We start from the raw sequence: 9,600 nt of genomic DNA, 5'->3' as shown, positions 1-9,600 counted from the left end.
CAGTCATCTTCTGTTGCAGCTTTTGCTGTTTTACCTTATGATTCCTCCACCAACAACCAACAGATGGAGTCAGTGTCCAGTAATATCTTTGAGCCTTTATCAGAAATTTCATGTTGTACACAAGTAACAGAATCTTAGCTGACCCCACTACAAACTGGAATCACCTCTCTAAGCTCTTGAAAAAATCATAGTTACCTTCACATGAAGTGCTAATATGAGATGCTAGCACTTTCTAACTTGACATGTCAGTTCATTTGAACTTCTTTCCGGATTTGTCATAATAATTTTGTCATAATAATCTTGTTTCTCTCATTGTTTCTCTCCCTATTTGTTTTCAAATCTTGACCCCTAATCAAATATACTGTGTTCCAGGGCACATACTCTGTACCCTTCACAAGGTAAAGGTTTCCAAAAGTGCTGAAAGACAGACAGAGAGAAAGTTAAATGACAGGCAAATAATAGAAGCCTTTATCCAAATGAACTTGTGAGTCCTGTAGTATGTRCTGGTAGCACGTAGATCAGCAGGTTATCGACAGATCGTGTATGTGTAGCTTCTCAAGACACCCGGACTGGGAAAACTAAGGACAGCCTGCAACCATGGACAGCCTGTTTGCAGAAAAGAAGAAAAACAACAGTGAGTCAATCAGCAGTATTGCCTAGGTGCTGGGTCAAGTTGGAAAGACAGAAGTTCACAGTCACTGCCATCTCCTGCTGGGTAAAAAAGGCACATTTAAAAACCAGCACATTACTACCAGTCACAAGGAACTGGGAAATGTGTCGAGGACTTGATAGCCAGTGTCTCGTGTCCTCAGTGTTATTGCAAGTGATCCTGGCCAGACCACTTGCACACATCCATCTCAGCACTTGTATGCAAATAGGAGAATCAATGAATGAAAATCAAGACAGAATAAGTATGAATGAAATAAGTCTTGTTTAAAATATAATCATCTATTCAGYATTGCTCTGAGCTTCACTGTACAAGTTGTGCAAGTGGAAGGTGGGGTGGTCTTTTGATATTCTGTWAGGCTCTCTCACGTCATGTTAGGTTCTCTCAGGACATGTTGATTCTCTCAGGACACTGTTCTCTCTTCAGAGCTGGAATGCTGTAGGGTGAACAGAACAGCAGAGCTAGAGGAGCAGGAACCTTGTCAAAGGCCTCCATGCCCACTGACAGAGCTGGGTCCTTGGTCATTTGTGCTTTTGCTCAGACTGTGAACACCTCAAAGCCCGGGTGGCAACATGTGAAGATGGTGACAACAGTCCTTCTGCAGCTGTGGATAAATGACCAGGTTCTTCAGAAGTTTCTTTCAAAAGGGACCCTTATGAGCAGAGCCCCGTCTTTTGTCACTAGGGAGCTCCAATCTGGCAAATTACCTGTGATTTGTCCATATTCTCAACTGTAAATCAGCCAACTGGCCTTTTAGTGAATCCATCATGAAGGGCTATAGGTAATATAACATTGCCGGAAGTCAAAAGCTACGTAGAGGACCTTTGGCCTCCGAGGATGCAGAAAGAGAGAGAGATGGCATTCACCCCCCAAAATGGTGCTGCTAGCTGCAATCACTGCAGGAGCAGGAAGAGCCAAGCAGCACAGGAGGGGCCTTGGATTGCTTGCTGAAGTTGCAATATCTAATATTAGCCACAGGTCTTATATATTCAAGGAYGGAGATCCCAGGATAGCTTTCCTGTCTGTAATCCCCTAGAGCAGCACACTCACTAGCAGTCCCTTGTGTTTTGTAATACAAATCCTGTCAGGCTACACAGGGCAGATAAAATGGCTCTTGGCTACTTTGGTCTGTGCTTAAAATAGAAACAAAGCTGCTCCTACACTCCTCCCCACAAGCCTGGGACTGGAGAGAGGAGGAGGTTGCATGGCATCTGAGAGTGCTTACGGTGTCCACATCTCTCTCTTTTTTTTTTTTTTTTTTTAATTAGGAATACAGAGCTGGAACATTGGCAGTAGGCAATAAGCTGTTTCTCCTAACGCCTGAGGTTGTAAGGTCCAAGGACAAGAAAGTTGGACTTATAAAGAGTAAGGAAAATGTGCTAATGAAGCAGTGAAGCAGACGCCTGCAGCAAAAATAGGTAAGTGGAATGTAATAAGCTCTCAGACAGCTGCTTTCTCTGCATGGTGTTTCTGAGGCCCTTCTGACTGCCAAGCAGGGGGGAGAAAAGGAAAGACATGCTTTGTCATGTGCTGAACAGAAGCAATGGCATCATTAGAATAGAGCAGGACTTCTACATTAGCCGATGGGAGCACTCACTCAGTGACTTCTTGCCTCCTCTACCAGCTAGTGAAAGCTGAACTTCCCCTATCTGATCTGAAATGTCTTCAGTTCTTGTCTGAACAGCTACATCATTCTTGACTTTCTGGAAGAACAATGAACAAAATTCAGTGCCTGATCCTCATCTTTTCATCTCAAATTTAAATGAGGAGCAATGCACTGATGACAGATGAATTCCCCTTGAACCAGAACCACCATGAAGGAGCAGAGTTTGGTCTTGACCTTTAATAATAGGAATTTCAGTCACATAATGGTAGGAGCTTTAGAAATATTAATAAGAGGTACAAAAGTCCTCAGGTCACAGTGAATGTTCATCTGAGTTAGCTGAAGAATGCCTGAATATCAAATATACTTTCAAGAATTGCTTCATCAGTAGTTCTTCTGTGCTGTGCTTACGGATGAATTTCTCCAAAACCAGTGAGTCTTCACCATGCCGTTCACAGACATGTGTTTCCAATAGGGGAAAGACTTGACTAAGATAAAGTACATCTCCACAACCAAAGATCAAGCAGTCTAGCTGTGCCTTAGGTTTTGGATATTCTTTCTTTGTGAAATGACAAAGTCAAGAGTTGCCAGTTCCACAAAAACATTTTCCTTGAGAGAGGTTCTCCACATCTGAGACACATAGAAATTCACTTGAAAAATAATTTTCTTGAATCACAATAGCATAGTACCTGATTATTATTAAGGCACAGAAAACATGGAATATGTCAAAGGCTGCTTTTTCTGGAATTACTTACCCTTTCTTTTAGAATAGAAGTATGTATTTTCCCCTTTCTGATTTCAAAACTGGTGCACGGAAGTTTGTATCTGCCTCCTCCAGAAATGTGACTAATGCTTACTTATTTCTGTTGTGCTGCATGAAGGAAAATAAACATTGCAGAATTCCCTGAGAGCAGAGAATTATCAGTGTTAGCTGTGCAGTACTGATCAGCATGGCCACAATCCTTTGGTTTGCGCTCGGTGACTTTCAGTCAGCAGGCAGTTGTAACTTGTTAATGCAGGGCAGCTCAATCTCTTGTCCTTCAGCATCAGGTGGCACACTGTAACCCTGAACCAGAATACTTAAGCAAGGGGCAATCATCAGCATAATTTTCAATAAGCAATACTAAATGATTTGTTCATGAAGGGCTTGATCTAAACCTGAGAAAAACCAATGTCGGCTCCCCCAGAAGCCTGAAATCTCTGCTACGCTTTTGAGCAGTTATTTATTTTAAATGAATGAAAGAGATTATCAGATGTGTCATCCCTGATTCAGCCTGCTCTCTCTACCCATGGGTGAATCTTCAGGTATGGGATTTTCACACGTCCTGCCTGGGGCAGGACAGCATTAGCAAGCATAGTCCTGGGACAAGACTGAGAGTACTGGAAGACAGAGGAGTGTCCAGTTCTGAGTAGGAATATCATAGAATCATAGAATCAGTAAGGTTGGAAGGGACCTCTGAAGATCATCTAGTCCAACCTCCCCACTCAGCAGGGTCACCTAGAGCATGTTAAACAGGGTTGCATCCAGGCAGGCCTTGAATATTTCCAGAGAAGGAGACTCCACAACTTCTCTGGGCAACCTGTTCCAGTGCTCGATATAGTAGGATGTGTCTGAAGTCGAGAGGGAAAAAGAGGAGATGTATAGAGTTACAATTTTTTGCTTGTAATTCCAACCAGTAATCACTTCTCTACCTTTTTTTTCTTATTGGAGTACTGATTAAATATTACAAAGCTAACTAATTTAATTAAAAGTGCAAGGGTTACTCAGTAATTCAACTCCATCTCATATTTCCCTGTGGTGTCTGGATCACAGTGTCAAATTAGAGTTAGAAACCAAATGGCACAGTAGAGATCCCAGGATCTGCTCAAAGTACCCTGACTACATCATGTCTGGAAGGGTATATGGAAGAGTTTTTCTTGTCTAAAGCTTCTCCTGCCATATTATTGACATTTGAGGAGCTATTCCTCTTTCAGCTGCCTTTGCCCACCACATAATATGTCCACTAAAGACGGAGAGCAAAGGTGGCTTAAAACTCCCTTATGCTTGTACTCTGGCCACAGCTGAGGATGAAGACTGCTTCCCTCTTTAGTTCAGCCAATGCAAAACAAAAGCTAATTTTTTACACTGCCTAGAGAGCCTACCACGCTACATGCATCATTGACTGTATTATAAACACGTAGTACACAATTATGAAGACAACTGTATGTCTGCAAAGTACTTGGGACCAAATTTTAAAATGTCTTACAGCTAATGCTGTTCCACTGTAGCCCATGCAATAGTGTTTGCTCAGCTGAATATAAAAGGTGGCCTTTATGTTTGCTAGGGTTTGTAGTGAAATGAAAGGTCGGGACGGAAAAGGGAAGGACTCATCCCTCATTTCCTACTTCTGCCAGCATGTAGCTGGCAGCCAGAGCTAAGTTACACTGCTACTTGGAGTGGGCAGTGTGGATGCAGACTCCAGCGGAGGACCCTTGCGATTATGAAGAGAATTGGCACACATCTCCAAGGCAGTGGCAACGCTGCAAAACAGCTGGGCTGCAAAACAGCAGGGCTCTGTGGCAAAATGCTGACTGGGGTTTATTGATGTAAACAGGTTATCAATACTACTTAAAGGTAGCAGTATCATGACAAAGGTCAACATCACCTGCTGTATTACTGCAGTAGTGATAAAGACATAAGCAGGGGGTCGCATCTTCTGCATTATTGTCCATGACCTCGTAGGAATTTTTCCTTTGGTGGAACCAAAAGTCATGATCATCTCTCAGCCTCACATCAGGACAATAGATTTCATGCAGGACAGCTCAAACTCCTGAATATCCAAGGACAATGTTCTTATTTGCCAGTGCTGCAAGGAGAGTGCCCATGAATGCACTCTTCCCAGCTACTTAGCTGTATTAATATTTCATTGCGGGATTTCTCATCACATTGGCTCTTACAGTTGATTTGCTTTAAATAACTGAGACTTATCTTCGGAGACTTTCCTTGAGCAACACATGGCCTTAAGCCCTTGCTTAATCTTCCCAGTCACAGCTGCTGAGCAGCCTTTCCCATCAGCTGCATGATGCTTGAGAAGTTCAGATTTAAAGTGGAAGCATGCCTTATTTATCAAAGCATTATTCTCTGATGAAAACTGAGGTATCTGCATACTTCCAGCACAACTACTTATTTCTAAACTAAGTTTCCTTCATCTTTACTGATCTGCTAGTTGAGCTGTATCCACCAGCAGTAATAGCTAAATTATATTGAGACAGAACTGCCTTATTTTTGAGAAAAAAAATGTGTGTCAACATCCATGCTTTTGTCTTTGCAGTCTTCACAGCTGTTAATATATAGAAACAGGACTGAAAATGTCCTGACACTCACATATAAACGTAAGATGTGTTCAAAAAGAAATGTTATGGATACGCCAGAGTTGAGTGATGAAATATTTATACCAGATGCTTTTGTGCCAATGAAGAATGCAGACACAACTGCAACACTTGCCTCTTTCATGCTTATTAATGAAATATCAGCTGTGTGGACATGACTTAAGTATGCTTAAATCCACAAAAGTGGCTGATGATAAATTCAGCTAAAAGAATGAGGAACAGACAAGCAGTATGGCTTGTGGGCTTAATCTTTGCTTGGGCTGTCTTGGCAACAGAGTTGTTTACTGCATAAGACATCTTCATTCTACATGTCAGGTAACACGCACCCATCTAACCCTGCAAAACAAAATACGCAATTTTCTGCTGGTTTAGCTCCCAAAACTGGCCCATCACAAGGTAAGGAGAGTGGCAGAACTGTGCCAGAGGGAATGAGTGAGGTGGGAAGGAACAGTATAGTCCTTTTGGTAGCAGTTAACTACTAGCTAGCTTTGTTGCAATACAACTCTATCCCCTTAAATAAAGGAACAGGTTAATATATCTCAGACTGGACAACTCAAAGCCGAGATTTAGACTTAAATCCTTGCCAGATTCACCAAGACCATGCTCAGTTCACAAAGTTATACTTTCAAAGTTACACAAAATCATCTGAATGCTTTTACGTCCTTCTGAAACATGAACTACCTTAGGGTACAGTTAAGTGGGCTGACCTTCAAGAAGCTGTCTAGTGAGGGCTAATGTGGCTGTCAGTGTGCATAATACCAGTGTTCACAGCTTCACAATTTTCCTTAAAAAAAAAAAAAAAAAAAAAAAAGTGTAGTACTATACTAGTGTTAGAAGGAGGAGCCTAAATGCTGCCATTCTGTTGTTGTTCCTATTTGCCAAGATAAGGGGAGCTGTCCTTACTACTTGCAATAACACTGTATTCCTGTAACCACAAAACCACTACTCATTTTATATTAGGAAGCATTGATGTATTTTGTTTGTCTTTTTAATAAGAAATGATTTCTCTTTGCTTCAAAAGAATTAGTCCCACCAGCCTTTTACCTTCTGTTTGATCTTTCTCCCTGCCTCCTTCCTCAGCAACTGACCATTCCTCCTTTCCTTGACCCATACTTTTCTGTTGCTTGATCCTTCATAACTCTCCTGGAAAGAAGAAGGAATCCAGTTTGCATAATTTGCCATGTCTTTTATGAATCACTAGTAGTGGCTTTGCAAACCACTGTAAACCAACTGCACCACTCAGTTATTAACATAACAATAATCACTTAGCTTAATCACTTACTAAAACAGTAATTTAAAACTTAAAAATATATTGTAATATAAATAGTAAGAGTAGATTTGAAAAGCCCATATAGTATCATGAGTTCAACAGCCTATGTTATAAAATGATAGGGGATTTTTAAGTATCTCAAATCCTAATTACTTAAAGAAACAACTTTAAGAAGTCTGTTATTCAGAGATCATGTGTGTTCATCTTTGTGTCTCAGACCTTTGCATGTCTCAAGGTACACCTAAAAAAGACTGGTAACTTAATTTTAAGACTTCCAGGGACCACTCTGTAGAGTGGGAATGTGGAGCACTGTTCAACACTCACAGCCGCAGTTCAAAACTGACCATGATTTATGCTAACTAACAAGGCGTGCACAGGTCATGCCAATGCGCACCAAGTCGGGGTTCCTTGCTAAGGTTTTGGCAGCCCTGAATCCTGAATTGCTTTGCTGTGTGGAGACTTCCAGGGTTTTGCTGTGTGTTCATGATGCTGCAGGCCTATGTACAGCTGGCTTTCTGCTGATTACACAGAGAAAACTCTTCCTGAGTGGTATGACTCATATCACACCTCTCTTGAGAAAACCACAGCTAACCAAAGAAAAGTAAAATGAACAACTTCTTAAATAAAGTCCCTTCTTTTGCTCCAGCTGTCGTGCAAGTTTTTGTTTCACCCCCTGCACACATTCAAATGAGCAGATTTTTGCTCAATCCAAAACCTTTGGATGTCAGTAGGAGTCTTCTAATTGATGTCACTGAGCTTTGGATCAGACCCAGAAAAGCTGGATTTATAAATACAGACACTGTAGGTCAGGCACTGTTTTAAATTGCTCTCAGTGTTGCCAAGTAACTAGCTACAAGAAAACTATCTCAGTGTAAGAGCATTGGGGTGCTCCCAAGGGTATATTATACAGCCAGAGATTTCTGACATTATTGTTATTCCAGGCTTTCTCAAGGCCTTACTACCTCGTGCAAATATTCACCAATATATTTGCCCAAGTGTTGATCCATTCACAGCATCCTGACTGCTGAAACAGAAAATGTTTTCAAGCCAACAATCTCCTAAGAGCTTGATTGGAACTGATTACATGGGCTACAGTGTTTAAGAGAGGAAACTATAAAAAATGACTATCTATTTAAAATTATTATTTCTATTTGCGCAGGTATTTATAATCATGTTCATCATAACCATGCTGGCTACAACTTTAGAAAAAAATGGAAATAAAGAGCTGACAGAATGTGTTTTAGTAAGATGAGAGAACAGTCTTAAGTGCTCCAAGAATGCATTAAAGCACACTGGCAAACAATAATAGTACCCATGATCTGTGCTCTGAAGACTTGAAAGCAAGAATGATTGGGTGGAATTTTTTCAGGTCTATGTAATGCAGAAGGACAGACTAGATTATCTTAATGATTTTTTTCTGGCATTAAAATCCACACAGCTGTATTGCAGTGATTCCAAAGCTGCAGTCCACAGTATTGGCTCCATCTCCTTGTTTCAACTTGCTCCATAAAAAAGCTCAAAAAGCATGAAGTACTCTAAATACCTTTTTTTTTCCCATATACTTGCAGGTGCATATACATGTACCTGCGATTTCTGAGGGATTTTATTCTTTTCCCTTCTTTCTTCAGCTGTGAAGAAAATGCAGAGTTAAACTGAACACATTCATTGCTGGCAAAGGCAGAAACGTGGACCTGCAAAAAAGGGTTCCACCATCACCCATACAAGTGCTTATAGGCTACTGTATGTCCTGTTTGCTGTGTGATGTTTAGATTTTAGAATGTAATTGTGCATGCATGCATTCATACATGTATGTTTTTAAAATGTATTTTTATAGAAGTAGTAGAGCGGGTGTTTGGGGACAAAATTAGCAGATTTGATATAAAGTGGTTTAGGAGGGTAATGCAGGTGAAAGAAGACGTAATAGATAAAAGCAGGGGGAAGCATATAAAAAAGGAACAGAAACTAGCTCAGGAGGGCAGTGGCAGGATGGCAGACGGCAACCTACTGCATCAAACTCTAACAAACACATGATCAAGGGACATCACGATGAAGACCCTCATTATACCTTACGTTTTCATTTAGACTCGTGAAAAGTACCTATAAAATAACTGCTAGTCTAACTCATTAGCCTTTCGTTCTCGTTTTGGCAGCTATGAATGGCACCAAGCAAACGGCAGCTTTCCCTTACGGCAACATAGGGCAGAAAATCAGGCCTTGGGTGTCCCTGTTCTGCCGGGACCCCGCCTGTGTCCGGGGACGCTACATGTCATTGCACAACTGTCCCTCCCGGCCCACGGGCAATTCCGTCTCTTCCAGGAGACGGTCACACGCTCCAGGAGAAGGAGAACAAGCGAAATTTTCCTTTAACGTCGTCTCACGCACAGGCTTTCCTGCGACGGTCCCGTCGCTCCTCCTGGGCGCATCCCTGCGCGGCGGCCGGGCGCCACCGCAGCGGATGTCTGTCTGTCTGTCTGTCTRTCTGTCYGTCCGTCCTCCCGCGCTGGYGCGCCCAAACCCTCCGCTGCGTCCCGTCCCGAGCAGGCCCTGGCCCTGCTCCCTTGGTCCACCAAGGCCCCTCAGCGGGAACCTTTCCCCGGACCCGCTCGCGGCCCGCAGCGCCCCACACCGCCTCAGCGGGCCTCGACGTGCCGCCCGCGGCCCTCCGGCTCCGCTCTCCCCGGCCCTGCCCGG

At 42.4% G+C, this 9,600-nt stretch overlaps 1 protein-coding gene across 2 annotated transcripts in view; it reads left to right on the top strand.

Annotated features, from left to right (window-relative positions):
* Positions 1 to 1,947: 1,947 nt before the first annotated feature.
* CERS4 (ceramide synthase 4) overlaps positions 1,948 to 9,600 on the top strand; it is a 48,923-nt gene continuing 41,270 nt past the window's right edge. For both annotated transcript variants that reach the window (XM_085308499.1, XM_085308498.1), the window contains exon 1: positions 1,948 to 2,085. The gene's annotated coding sequence lies outside the window, so the exon portion shown is untranslated. The remainder of the gene's footprint in view (positions 2,086 to 9,600) is intronic.

Source organism: Rhea americana, unplaced genomic scaffold, assembly GCF_003343005.1.
Source record: "Rhea americana isolate MKP2758 unplaced genomic scaffold, rheAme1 scaffold_278, whole genome shotgun sequence".
In the NCBI taxonomy this organism is placed as follows: Eukaryota; Metazoa; Chordata; class Aves; order Rheiformes; family Rheidae; genus Rhea; species Rhea americana.
The sequence above is the reverse complement of the archived record's forward strand: the minus strand, read 5'-3'. Positions and strand labels throughout refer to the sequence as shown.